Raw genomic sequence first — 14,545 nt, 5'->3', positions numbered from 1 at the left:
AATAGGAGAAATTGGCCAAACAAAGGGGTTACAGGCCCCATGCAGGTCTGAAATTCCTGCAGGGCAGTCAAATCTTAAAGCTCCAAAATTATCTCCTTTGACTCCATGTCTCACATCCAGGTCACAATGATGCAAGAGGTGGGTTCCCATGGCCTTGGGCAGGTCTGCCCCTATGGATTTGCAAGGTACAGTTCCCCTCCCAGGTGCTTTCACAGGCTAGTGTTGTCTGTGGCTTTTCCAGGCACACAGTGTAAGCGGTCAGTTGATCTACCATTTTGGTGTCTGGAGGATGGTGGCCCTTCTTCTCACAGCTCCACTGGGCAGTACCCCAGTGGGGATTCTGTGTGGGGGCTCCAACCCCACATTTCCCTTTTGTACTGCCCTAGCAGAGGTTCTCCATGAGGGCTCTGTGCCTGCAGCAAACTTTTTCCTGGATATCCAGGTATTTTCACATATCTTCTGAAATCTAGGCAGAGGTTCCCAAACCTCAATTCTTGACTTCTGTGTACTCATAGGCTCAACACCACATGGAAGTTGCCAAGACTCTGGGGCTTGCACCCTCCAAAGCCATGGCCTGAACTGTACCTTGGCCCCTTTTAGCCACAGCAGGAGCAGCCGTGATGCAGGGCACTGAATCCCTAGGCTCACACAGCAGGGGGGCCCTGGGCCTGGCCCAGGAAACCATTTCCTGCCTGCCCCTCCCCCACCCCACTCCCATGGGCCTATGATGGGAGGGGCTGCCACAAAGGTCTCTGACATACCCTGGAAACATTTTCCCCATTGTCTTGATGGTTAACATTCAGCTCCTTGTTACTTATGCAAAGTTCTGCAGCAGGCTTGACTTTCTCCCCAGAAAATGGGTTTTTCTTTTCTATTATCAGGCTGCAAATTTTCCAAGCTTTTATGCTGTGTTTTTGCTTGAACACTTTGCCACTTAGAAATTTCTTCTGCCAGATAGCCTAAATCATCTCTCTCAAGTTCAAAGTTCCACAGATCTCTAGGGCAGGGCCAAAATGCCTCCAGTCTCTTTAGATAGGAAGAATGACCTTTGCTCTAGTTCCCAACAAGCTCCTCATCTCCATCTGAGACCACTTCAGCCTGGACTTTATTGTCCATATCACTACCAGCATTTTGTTCAAAGCCATTCAACAAATCTCTAGGAAGTTCGAAACGTTCCAAAATCTTCCTGTCTTCTGAGCCTTACAGTCTCTAGAAAATTCCAAACTTCCCCACATTTTCCTTTCTTCCCCTGAGCCCTCCAAACTGTTCCAACCTCTGCCTGTTACCCAGTTCCAAAGTTACATCCACATTTTCAGGTAATTTTATAGCAGCACCCCACTCTACCAGTACCAATTTACTGTATTAGTCCATGCTCACACTGCTAATAAAGACATACTTGAGACTGGGTAATTTTTAAAGGAAAGAAGTTTAACTGACTCACAGTTCTGCTGGGGAGGCCTCACAATCATGGCAGAAAGCAAAGGAGGAGCAAAGTCACGTCTTACATGGCAGCAGGCAAAAGAGCATGGAGAGGGAACTCCCTTTTATAAAACCATCAGATCTCGTGAGATTGATTCACCATTATGAGAACAGCACAGGAAATACCCACCCCCATGATTCAATTACCTCCCACCACGTCCCTTCCATGACACATGGGGATTATTACAATTCAAGGTAAGATTTGGGTGTGGACACAGAGACAAACCATACCAAAGGGTATACAGGAACTCATTCTAGTACAGGATGTAATCAGTAGCCTCTGTCTAGAAAAGGAAATGCAAAACAAAAACCTGTGAGTCTCCTTAGATTTGAGTATAGAACAATCTTGTTGGGGAATCTTCTCTAGAATGAAAATTAGACCTGAAACCTGGGAATCAGAGCCCATTAAGAGAGAGGTTGCTGCCAGGTCATTACGGAGTCATCCATGAGCTATGAATATGCAAAATCATGCAGACTGTTTGAAAAATTGGTCATTTTATATACAATGTATAATTTGAAGAATTACTTCATTGTGCCTGATTTTCTAGAGGTGGGATTATTACTTTGTAGGGTGGGTAGAATTTCTATTTTTTTTTTTTTAACTACAGACTTAAGATAATACAGCCATCACAGTGGATTTCCTAGACCACACTTCTCTTAGAGGCAGTGAGTCCCAGAGAGCAAGAAGAAGAGCACACGTCTTGATCTTGGCTGCCTGAGAGTCCCATAAGAAGCTTATCACCCTTCTCCATTCCAAGAGACACACAAAGCTCTATAGGAAATATCAACATTGTTGTCTTTGGATGGTGACATTTCCTCTTTGGTTTTGTGGGTTTTTTTTTTTTTTTTTTTTTTTTTTCCTGGAAGGGTGAAAATGATGCCTTACTTTTTATATTAACAAGAATTCACGAAATGCTTACATGTATATTGTAAAAAATGTAATTTACTACCAATACATCAAGGAAAGTGACCAAAAAGAGTTTTACTCTAGAAATGTTTGAAATGTAAATTGAAGACACCTAGCTAATTTTTTAGTGGTAACTTTGATAAAATAGGCTTAGGCATGGTTCAGACATGTTAAGATATTTTAAGAAATGTGCTTTAAACACATGCAACTTTTATTTTGCCTTCTATTTAATGCTACCTAGGGTTTCATGCTTGACTGCCTCTTTCTACAGCTATGCTATTTCGTAGATGTCCTACACTTGAGAATACATCTGATCAAAACCTCCAAACGCTTCAGGTTTTCTCTAATTTCAAATGTTATGTTTCTTGAAAGAAACATTCAAGGGCATCATGAATGCTCTTAAATCTTTTCAGTGTATGAGGAAAACAAGGGAAAGCTTATTACAATATGATGCTAAAAATTCAGATTGTAATGTTGACAAATAAAAGCCAACTATGACCTACGGTAGGCATGAGAAAAGGCAAGGAACCAAAAAATCACTTTCTCCTCCTACGCTAATCCTTGCAAACAAATTAACACAGAAACAGCTTTAAAGTTTAGCAAAAGTAAATGACAAAACAGGCAATTGTAAGATGTGTGTATATATAGGTATATACATCTTGCAATTGCCTGTGTCTGTACATATCTATATATACCTATTCCCCTAAATATATAGCCATATATATATATATATATAAAATACATATTTTTTTAACATATTTGGAATTTCAAAAGTTTGGGAGAATATGTATTTTATATATATACACACACATAGAAAATATAGAAATCTATATTGAGAGAGAATATATATTCTAATCCCAAATATTTAAATGTTTTGCCCATCTTGCATGAGCAAAGGGATAAAAATGCCTTCTCTATGGAGTCCTAGAGACCGTGTCTCCAACTTTCAGGTCCTGATGGGATGATGTTCTTGACTCTGGCACAACCTCAGCTGTGTATGCTTCCCTCCATTTCTTTGAAATTTTGGATTTCACACAGATCCCTGTAAACTTCAAAGGAAAAGAAGAATCTTCCTACTTAACCAACTATTTGTCCATCTGTCTGTCCTATGCCTGCCTTCTTTCTCCTCTTTGTTTTCCATCAACATGACCATAGATTGAACACCTACGATATGCCAAGTATTGTGCTAGGTGTTTACAACATGCACTCTTAAATAGTCTTATTTAGCCCTTTCTCCTGAGGAGTACTGCCTTTGGTTTCCATGTCATCAGAAGCCTTTCCCTACCTCATTAAGCTGTAGATACCCTAGAGTAAGATGGAGGTGAAAGTGTGGCATAGTAGAAAGAGCATGAACTCTGAGAGAATTATCCTTAGGCTTAAGTCTTGCCTTCTCTATTTCCTACCCATGTGTCCTTGGATGAGTTACTTACCCTCTCTCAGTCTCAGTTTTCTCATCTACTATCTATGAAATAACATGTAAATTTCCTTAAAATATGCCCACAGCATGGGAAGCATTTAATAAATAGTAGCAATTCTAATATCTAAGTGATAGCTGCCAATTCATTAGATATGGGCATGTTCAGAATGGTCCATTGACTTATACTTGCCCCCTTATGTATATATGAGGGCAATAAAAAGTTGCCCAGTTCACTTTTTATTGCCCTCTTATATGTACATGCATTTTGTGGGGAGCCTACTTAATAGGTATTTACTATAATAATGAAGTAGGCAGTCTAATATTTCTCTTCATTTGTATAAGTTTTAAGAAAGCCCTGTGTTTTCAGCTTTTTTGGTACATACATTCATGGAAGTTTTGTTATAATCCCCATCCTTTTGTTTGATTTTCCCTGCATTTCTTAAGAAATATCCATAAATTCAGATTAGCTGTAACTAACTCACGGTGTTCCTTCCTTTTGCCATTTCCTTCCTTTCCATCTTCTTGTAATTTAAACTTTCCACATCCTAGAGTGAGAAATCTGAGTTCCCAGTTTTTCCACAGCTTCAGTAAGCAGGCTGGAAAATGTTTTAATGGACTGCTAGAACCAATGAATTTTAGTGGTTTTCCCCCATCTTCCTGAAGGTTTTCCTAGCCGGCCTTTCATGTCAGATGCATCTTATCAGTTGTAATGAATTGAACCCTTATTAGCAGTGCTAGAAGAGCTGTTTCTTATGATAGTGATGCTATTTTGCTACTAAAATTAATTTTATATTCTTTTAATGAAATCTTTTTTTCTTTGCTCTGTTCATTTTGAAATGAAAACGCCTAAAATATTTTTCTCTGTACACCTAATTGTACCCAGAGGAGACAAGAGATCTCGAAATATTCTTAATGCCTACCTGGAAATTCTTTCTATCCCAATATGTAACCAGTTTTTAAAACATTTTTTCCATATGTAAGTCTTACTCAAAGGTTTTCCTAGAAAAGTCATATTCTTGGCATGCTATGTTTTTGCTGAAGTGTCTAGGCTTTGTTTTTGTCCTGTCAGGGATATGACTTGTGAGTTTTCCTTTATCTATGAGAGAAAGTTGACCTTTTGTGCTAATTCCACGTCCTGGTGAGTCAGCCTTCTTTCTCTTGGGCTTGCCTATTGCTCAGTGCCAACTCTCACATTCCACTAATTCAGCACCTGTCCCTTCTTAAACAGGTTGTTCAAACCGCCATACTAGCCCCATCTTTGACCCAGTGACTTCTTTGTGTGGCCAGTTATTCAATTTTTGAAAGCCTCTGTTTTGACACGTGAAAAAAAATATAACATTATCCTAGCAGGGCATATTAAATAATGCAAATGAGAGTAACTACCAATACGTTTTACCAGGAAGGAGGTAACGGTGAAATAAGGAGAATTTATTTTATCATAAAAATTTAACTTGCAGGCAGCTCCAAATAGGTAGCAATTTCCCTTTTCTTACTATTTTCCTCCAGGAATTTGGGCTGAAATTATTCAGGATCCATTTTTCTTCACATATTTCCATTTCAAAAAGGGTAGAATGGAAAGGAATAGAAGTAAATTTGAAGACTTTTCAAAGCTTACTTAGGAGTTTGGCATGGAGAGGGGAAAGCTGTCACAGCTATTGATGAGTTTATTCAGTAAATACTGACTGCCTACTCAGTGCTGCATCACTGTTTCTATATGGAAAGGAACTATCCCTCTGGGACAATGTTTCCTTAGTGGGGGTTAGCAGTCCAAGGAGCAAAGCACATATGTGTTTCTATAAGTAATGGAAAAAGGATACTCCAAGAATCCTATGTATATCTGTTCATTGATTCCAAGAGGGCATCTAAGACTTTTTGGGAATAGGAATTGACCTAGCACAATGCTTGGCATATTGTAGGTATTCAATATGTAGTCATATTGAGGGAAAACAAGGAGGAGAAGGAAGACAGGCATATGATGGACAGATGGACAAATTATTGGTTAAGTAGGAGGATTCTCCCTTAAAGATAGGTCTCTACTCTGCCAACCTTTGTTTAAAAAAAAAAAGGAAGATATTTAAAATTAAAGAGTTTATGTGAAGTCTAATTAGAAGGTCTTTTTACATTCTGAAAGAGTGCCAGAATATCAGAATATGAATCATAAGATCATTATTGTCTTTTTTTTTAACTTTTTTTTTTTTTTTTTTTTTTTGAGACGTTGTCTTGCTCTGTTGCCCAGGCTGGAGTGCGGTGGTGCAATCTTGGCTCACTGCAAGCTCTGCCTCCAGGTTCACGCCATTCTCCTGCCTCAGCCTCCCGAGTAGCTGGGACTACAGGCCCCCGCCACCATGCCCTGCTAATTTTTTTTGTATTTTTAGTAGAGACAGAGTTTCACTGTATTAGCCAGGATGTTCTCAATCTCCTGACCTCATGATCTGCCCGCCTTGGCCTCCCAAAGTGCTGGGATTACAGGCGTGAGCCACCGTGCCTGGCCTTTTTTTTTTTTTTTTTTTTTTTGAATTGGAGTCTTGCATTGTCGCCCAGGCTGGAGTGCAGTGGTGCGATCTTGGCTCACTGCAATGTCCGCCTCCCGGGTTCAAGCAATTCTCCTGCCTCAGCCTCCCTAGTAGCTGAGATTACAGGTGTGCACCACCATGCCCGGTTAATTTTTGTATTCTTAGTAGAGACAAGGGTTCACCATAGTGGCCAGGCTGGTCTTAAACTCCTGACCTCAGGTGATCTGCCTGCCTTGGCCTCCCAGAGTGCTGAGATTGAATTTTATTGAAAGCCATTTCTGCATTTATTGAGGTAATCATGTGTTTTTCATCTTTAGTTCTGTTTATATGATGAATTACATTTATTGATTTGCATCTGTTAAACCAACTTTGCATCCCAGGGATGAAGCCTACTTGATTGTAGTGGATTAGCTTTTTGGTGTGCTGCTGTATTCAGTTTGCACTTATTTTGTTGAGAATTTTTGCATCAATGTTCAGCAAGGAAATTGGCCTGATGTGTGTGTGTGTGTGTGTGTGTGTGTGTCTCTGACAGGTTTTCGTATTAAGGTAATGCTGGCTTCATAGAACGAGTGGGGGAGGAGTCCCCCCCCTCACACCAGTTTTTTGGAATAGTTTCTGTAGCAATGATATGAGCTCTTCTTTGTACATCTGGTAGAATTTGGCTATGAATTCATCAGGTACTGGGCTATTTTTTTTTTTTTTTGGTTGGTTGATAGGCTATTTATTCTATTTTGGAGCTCATTATTGGTCTGTTCAGGAAACCAATTTCTTCCTGGCTCAGTCTTGGGAGAGTGTATATGTCCAAGAATTTGTCCATCTCTTCTAGGTTTTCTAGTTTGTGTGTGGAGAGGTGTCCATAGTAGTTTCTGATGGTTGTTTTTATTTCTGTGGGGTCAGTAACATCCCTTTCATCATTTCTAATTGTCTTAATTTTTTTATTAGTCTAGTTAGTGGCCTATCTACCTTAATTTTTTCAAAAACAGCTCCTAGATTTGATCTTTTAAATGGTTTCTTTGTTTCTGAATTTCTTTCACTTCAGCACTGATTTTTGTTATTTCTTGTTTTCTGCTGGCTTTGGGGTTGATTTATCCTTGCTTCTCTAATTCTTTCCATTTAAATTTATGTTGTTAATTTGAGATCTTTCTAACTTTCTGGTGTGGGCATTTAGTGCTATGAATTTCCCTCTCCACACTTCCTTAGCCGTGTCCCAGAGATTCTGGTATGTTGTATCCTTATTTTCATGGTATTCAAAGAACTTCTTGATTTCTGCCTTAATTTCATTATTTACCCAAAAGTCATTCAGGAGCATGTTGTTTAATTTTCTTGTAATTGCATGGTTTTGAGCAATTTTCATAGCCTTGATTTCTATTTTTACTGTGCTGTGGTCTGAGAGAGTGTTTGGTATGATTTTGATTCTTTTTACATTTGCTGAGGATTGTTTTATGTTTAATTATGTAAAAAATTTTACAGTATGTGTCGTGTGGTGATGAGAAGAGTGTACATTCTGTTACTTTCCAGTGGAGAGTTCTTTAAAGGTCTATCAGATCCATTGGTCCAATGCTGAGTTTAGGTTCTAAATATCTATTAATTTTCTGCCTCGATGATCTAATATTGTCAGTGGAATGTTAGACTCCCCGAGAATAATAGTGGAAGACTTTATGTCTCTTTGTATAGTAGGTCTCTAACAACTTGCTTTATGAATCTGGGTGCTCCTGTTTGGTGCATATATATTTAGGACAACTATGTCTCTTTGTAGACTTGAACACTTTACCATTATATACTTTGTCTTTCTTTGTTGGTTTGAAACTCTTTTGTCTGAAATAATTGTAACCCCTTCTTTTTGCTGTTTTCCATTTGCTTGGTATGTTTTCCTCCATCCCCTTTATTTAGAGCCTGTGAGTGTCATTACACATGAGATGAGTCTCTTCAAGACAGCATAACATTGGGTCTTGCTTTTTTATCCAGCTTGCCACTCTGTGTCTTTTAAATGGGGCATTTAAACCACTTACATTCAAGGCCAGTATTGATAAGTATGGATTTGATCCTGTCTTTGTGCTGTTAATTGGTTATTATGGTGGCTTGTTTGCTTTACAGTGACACTGGTCTGTGTGTTTTTGCATTAACTAGTAGCAGTCTTTCCTTTCTATATTTAGTGTTATTTTCAAGATCTCTTGTAAGGCAGATCTGGTGGTAATGAATTCCCCCAATATTTGCTTATCTGAAAAGGATCTTATTTCTTCACTGAGGAAGCTTAGTTTGGCTGGATATGAAATTCTCGAAGATGATGTTTTTCTTTAAGAATGTTGAGTATAGGCCCCCATTCTCTTCTGGGTTGTAGGGTTTTAGCTGAGAGTTGCACTGTCTGATGGGGTTCCCTTTGTAGGTGACCTGCCCTTTCTCTCTAGCTGCCTTTAACATTCTTTCATTCTGACCTTGGAAAATCTGACAATTATGTGTCTTGGGGATGATCTTCTTGTGTAGAATCTTGCAGGAGTTCTATTTCCTGAATTTGACTGCCTCTCTAGAAGGTTGGGGGAAGTTTTCATAGATGATATCCTGAGATATGCTTTTCAACTTGTCTGCTTTCTCCCCATCTCTTATAGGGATACCAGTGATTCATAGATTTGACCTCTTTACATAATCCCATACTTTGCAGAGGTTTTGTTTATTTCTTTTCTTTTTTATTTATTTTTGTCTGACTGCTTTGTTTCAGAGAACCAGTTTTCAAGTTCTGAGATTCATTCCCCCGCTTGGTTTATTCTGCTGTTAATACTTCTGATTGCATTGTGAAATTCTTGGATTGTGTCAGACTCATTAGGTTCTTTTTCATACTGGCTATTTCATCCTTTAGCTGCTGGAAAGAAGTCTATGGACTATACTCAATCTGCACTCCAGTTAAAGGAACACCTACACACAGAGATGAGAAAGAACCAATACAAGAATTTTGGTAACACAAATGGTTAGAGTGTCATATGTCCTCCCAATGACTGCATCAGTTCTCCAACAAGAGTTCTTAACCTTGTTGAAATGACAGAAATAGAATTCAGAATATGGATAAGAAGATCATTGAGATTCAGGAGGGAAGCAAACTCCAATCCAAGGAGAATAAGAATCAAAATAAAGCAATACAGGAGAGGCTTTCAGATGAACCAGGGGGCTCTGTCCAGGGAGTTGCCAAGTTGCTATGGGCTCGATAGCTCTGGTGGTGGGTGGCTGGAGTCCCAGGCCTGAAGGACCTGGAGATATGGGATAGGGGAACAGGCACCCATGTAGCAGTCTGGCCACCTTTCTGTAGGGCTGCTTCAGTATGCTTGGGGCCTGCTCCAACCCCTAGTCACCTCAGATTTTCCAGTACCTGGAAGGTATCACCAGTGAAGTCTGTGAAACAGCAAAATGGCAGCCTGGCCCTCTCTGGGAGCTTTGACCCAGAGAGGTATGGGCCTGCTGCTGGTCCAGAGGTACCTGTAGGAGGCAGCTGGAGACCCCAGTTGGGAGGTCCTGCCTGGTGAGGAGGAACAGGATCAGGGACCTGCTTGAAAAAGATGTCTGGCCACATTTTGGTAGAGCAGCTATGCTTTGCTGGGCATTTGCTTCAGCCCCTGGTTGCCTAGACACTCCAAAGCCCGATGGCTGGAATGGCTAAGTCACCCAAACAGCAATGATAGTGGCCTGCCCCCTCCGTGAGCTCCATCCCTGGGAGGTTACTCATCTCTGTTGGCCAGAGAACACCTTTAGGGGAGAGGTGGCTGGAGGTGCCCCAGTTTGGAGATCCTGCCCAGTGAAAAGGAATGAGATTGGGGACCTGCTTAAAGTAGTAGTCTGGCCATGTTAGGTAGAGCAGTTGTGCTGTGTTGGGGGATCCCTTCTGTCCCTGGTCGGCCTGGATTCTGCAAAGCCTGAAGGCTGGAACAGCTAAGGTACCTGAACAGTAAAGATGGAGGCCTGCCTGTCCCACTGGGAGCTCTTCCATAGGGAGGTACAATGCTGGTGCCAGTGGCTGGCCAGAATTCTAAGCCAGTGGGTCTTATCTTATGAGGTACCATAGATGGTGGGGGCCTGCAGGCTGTTGCTGCTCAGTCCCCTGGATTCAGCCTCTTTTCTATGGGTATGTACAGAGGTCTAACCTCCCACTTGGCTGGAGCTGCAGCTACCTTTGCTGGAAAGCCCAAGTATCTAAGGCTCCAGTGATTCCACGCATGTCTGAGTGGTTACTCTGCCAAGACTCCATGTAGCTCTGTCAGACTGAAGGCCCTGGTGGACTGGGTTCACAAGGAGCTCTCCTGTCCCAAGGGTTGCAAAGATCTGTCAAAGAAGCATGGATTCCTTGGGTGGTGGAGGGTCCATGGCTCCGTGTTTCTCCCAGGTGGGCTCTTGTCCTGTCTTGGTTTTCTTTGTTCTCCATGAGTCACATTGTTTCCTTGATTACTCCCTATGTGAATACTGGGATGTTTCAGTTGAAGGTGTTATATTTACTCACCCCTTCTGTTTCTCTCCATGAGAGCTACACCCACTAGCTCCTTCTAGGCAACCATATTGGCCACTTTCCTCCATTATTTTCATCTAGAATCCTCCATCTTTAAAAAATGAGTTTTCCCTCAACTGTGCATCATTTTATTTTCAAACTGAGCCTATTTATATCACTTAATATGTACACAGTTACAATTCATTTGACCTATGAGTCATTATATTTATCTCTTATGTGTATTTATACCTGTTCTAAAGCTTGGTTTTATGGTTCAATTAAATTAATGGGATATACTTTATAAATAATACTTAGGGAAGATGGTATAGTTAGGGGACCAGGATTCTAGGTCTAGGTCTACCCACTAACTAGCTGTGTGAACTTAGACAAATAATTTAATTTTATTTAATTCAGAAAAATGTATGAAAACCAAGTAGCTCAATCTCACTGTTCACATAACTACCTGTAAAGAAATACATGTACAGAATTTGTTTTTCTATCATTGCAGGAAATGAATAACATGAAGTGAAGTCTTCATCTCCATTCCCAACAGTTCCCATTCTACTTCCAGAAAGGTAAACATTGTTCATATTTTGTTATGAATTCATTTTGCTATGAATTCTTTAAAAATCAGCATACTAAAAGATGTTTGAGTATTTCCTAGATACAGATCCTACCATAAAACCGTATGCATATAATATTTTTAAAGAGAAATCATTGTTTTAGAGAACATTTAAGGAGTAAAGAATACTTGTTAAAATTTATTTGAAATCCTTGTCTATGACTAGAAGCATTGCTTTCTTCTACTGTCTACAGATAGTAAGTTCAAAGGCACATTTGGAGACAGGATAATGGGTTTTCTCAAATAACCTCCTTAAATAGGAGATAGAGAGAGCACCTCTAGATTTGTTTTTTTAGAGCAATTTTTAATATTATGTTCAATTTATTAAGCCAAGTAAAATAAGCTGGTATGATTTTTATTTATCAAGGTAATTATTTTCCCTAAAGTTTAAAGAAAACTCTAAGGAACAAATAGGTGAAGGTGGAGCAAGTTTATTGAGGTATGGATACACCATACCACTAACTTCATGGTGCAGAAAGTTTTCTCAGAATGATATCAAGAGTTCTTTGAAAAGGCAATACAGTTTCCGAAAGCACCACAGGAAGACCTGGGTAGTGACAATAGTACCATCTCTTTAGTATCATCTCTTCTGGAAACCTGACTCTGAAATGAATTATGCTCAGGGCAAAAAGCATTCTTCCGTATTTGTAGATAGGCTAAAATGTACATCACAGCTACTTGGGCTAATTTTATAGGGCTCGTGGAGGCTACTACATTTGCTATTCACAATGGCAAGATGAGCTCAATATCTGAACTAAACAAAGTTAAATTTACCAATATTTAGCAACTGTAGGATTTACATTCCCTTTTTAAGGGAGCTTAGAAAGTACACCCATAAAGAAATAGTCATGGGTCATTTCTTCAGTCAAACCAGCATCAGTACTCAAGTATGATTACTGTATTAGAAAAATCATCTTTAAACACAAAGAAAACTTCTGTTTGTGTATATTAATGATCACCAATAAAAAGGTTCTACAAAAGGCCCAGTGCACCCGGGTATTCATGTACATACAACAGCATATCATGATGGACACTAGAAGCCTCGCCCTACAGTCCGTTCTCTTAGGTCCCACCTCTGACCCTCACTTGCTGGGCTTATCTTGAACAAATCTTTAGCCTCTCTCTCCCTAAACTGCATCAGCTAAAAAATAGAGATGACAATAGTACTTGGCTCACTGAGTTGTTATGAAAATTAAGTTAGTACATGTAAAACCCTTTTCTGGCACGTGGTAAGTGCATGTAACACTGTTGTTTTTCTTATTCAATGGGTATATACCAAGGGAAAGGTTTAAATAAAAACGAAGTCAAAATAATTTATTCAAAAGCCATGCCACTGTTAAATTAATACAGTCAAAACTAGAAATAGAAAAAGAACATGCAAAATATTTTAAAATATTGTATAAAGGCTTATATTTGTAAGCTTAAAAACACTTCATTTATGAATCAATTTGTGCATAAAAATTGTATACATGCAAACAGATTTGGGCCAGAATGGATATTGTTGAATTAATTTAAAAAATACATTTTACAGCTTTTCCAAAACTCTTTAATGAAAAGTCAGCAAGAAGATAATGAGAAAGGACCAAACAGATGTTGGTTCCTGATGAAATCTGCCAAACTTTTACAGCATCATTATGATAGCTTTCCGTTTAGGTCGCCACAGTTTAAAAGTGGGACATTTGGATCTAGAAGAGAGCAGTGATGATTAAAGAGTTGGAAACCCAGGCCTAAGAGGAAGGGACCATGGAAATGATGTTGGTTGGCCAAAAGAGGAGAAGGCTGTGGGTGCCTTAATTACAGTCTCAGTATATATAATACACCATATAAATGAACAGATGTTGTTCCGCAGTGAAAATAGAACAAGATGGGAGCACAGTGGCTCTGACTTGAGAACCATCTTTGTCTATAAAGTGTTGTTGAATGGCTAAACCTCTGTTCACTCAACCAATATCTATACATTTCCTCTATTTAGTGTACCATATTAAGTGCTAACAATTGATAATTCATATATAGACATATTGGGTGGAATATGCTCTATAATCGTATTGCAGAAGACTTGGTGACCTCTACACATTAGAGCATGGGAAAGACAGGAAACTAGGTGGAGGCAGTGACGCATTTTAGATTCCCACTTCTGTTTCACAAGGATGCATGAGTATCCTGAGAACACCACAGAATATAGCTAGGTGGGGGTCTGCTTGTTGATACCTCAACCAAAAGGACTGCCCTGGGGGCAAGTAGAGTGGATCTTCCAGCTCAAGGAATTATGCAGTGAGCAGGCTTTCCTTGCAGGCCCACCTAGCTCCTGAAGGGAGCCACCAATAACCAGTTTTGGATTACCCCAAAGAGACAATTACCACGAAGAGATAAGAAAGAGCACAGAAGCCCAAAAAGATATATATATTTAAATGGTCTTTCCTGTAAATAACACTTCACTTCTGATACCAAATGTGTAGGGTTTATTTCCCATACCAGCCAGTTCTTTAGTTCCTAGCAGACACCAACTGGGTGTCCTAAAATGCAATTAAATTCTAACACTATCTAACAGGAATTAGTTCCCACAAGATTGTCCACACTTCACATGCCAATAGCAAGTCCCAGCCTCCTGTACTTCTGACTGACCAATCATACACTGGGAGTTTCCATAACTCTCATCTCAGGTTAAGTAATTTGCTAGAATAGCTTACAGAACTCAAACATTTACTCAATTTACCAGTCTATTAAAAATAGTATTTTGTTGAGAATGTTTGCATCTGTGTTCATCAGGGATATTGGTCTGTAGTTTTCATTTTTTATGTCCTTTCCTGGTTTGGGTATTAGGGTAAAACTGGCTTCAAAGAATGATTTAGGAAGGATTCCCTCTTTATCTTTTGAAATAGTGTCAATAGGGTTGGTACCAATTCTTCTTTGAATGTCTGGTAGAATTTAGCTGTGAATCTGTCTTTTTTGGTTGGCAATTTTTAAATTACCATTTCAGTCTTGCTGCTTGTTATTGTTCTGTTCAAAGTTTCTATTTCATTCTGATTTAATCTAGGATGGTTGTATATTTCTAGGAATTTAACCATCTCCTCTAGGTGTTCATAGTAGCCTTGAATGATCTATTGTATTTCTTGGTATCAGTGATAATGTCTCCCATTTCCAATTG

General features: G+C 39.4%; 1 long non-coding RNA gene across 1 annotated transcript in view; it reads left to right on the top strand.

Annotated features, from left to right (window-relative positions):
• The window catches only part of LOC114676972 (uncharacterized), an 86,166-nt gene that overhangs the window by 59,298 nt on the left and 12,323 nt on the right, over positions 1 to 14,545 (top strand). Inside the window, exon 2 of the long non-coding RNA XR_003728225.2 lies at positions 11,287 to 11,353. This is a non-coding gene — a long non-coding RNA (uncharacterized LOC114676972). The remainder of the gene's footprint in view (positions 1 to 11,286; positions 11,354 to 14,545) is intronic.

The sequence above is a fragment of the Macaca mulatta genome, chromosome 3 (genome assembly GCF_049350105.2).
Source record: "Macaca mulatta isolate MMU2019108-1 chromosome 3, T2T-MMU8v2.0, whole genome shotgun sequence".
Lineage (NCBI taxonomy): Eukaryota > Metazoa > Chordata > Mammalia > Primates > Cercopithecidae > Macaca > Macaca mulatta.
This window is presented reverse-complemented; position numbering and strand designations above follow the sequence as displayed.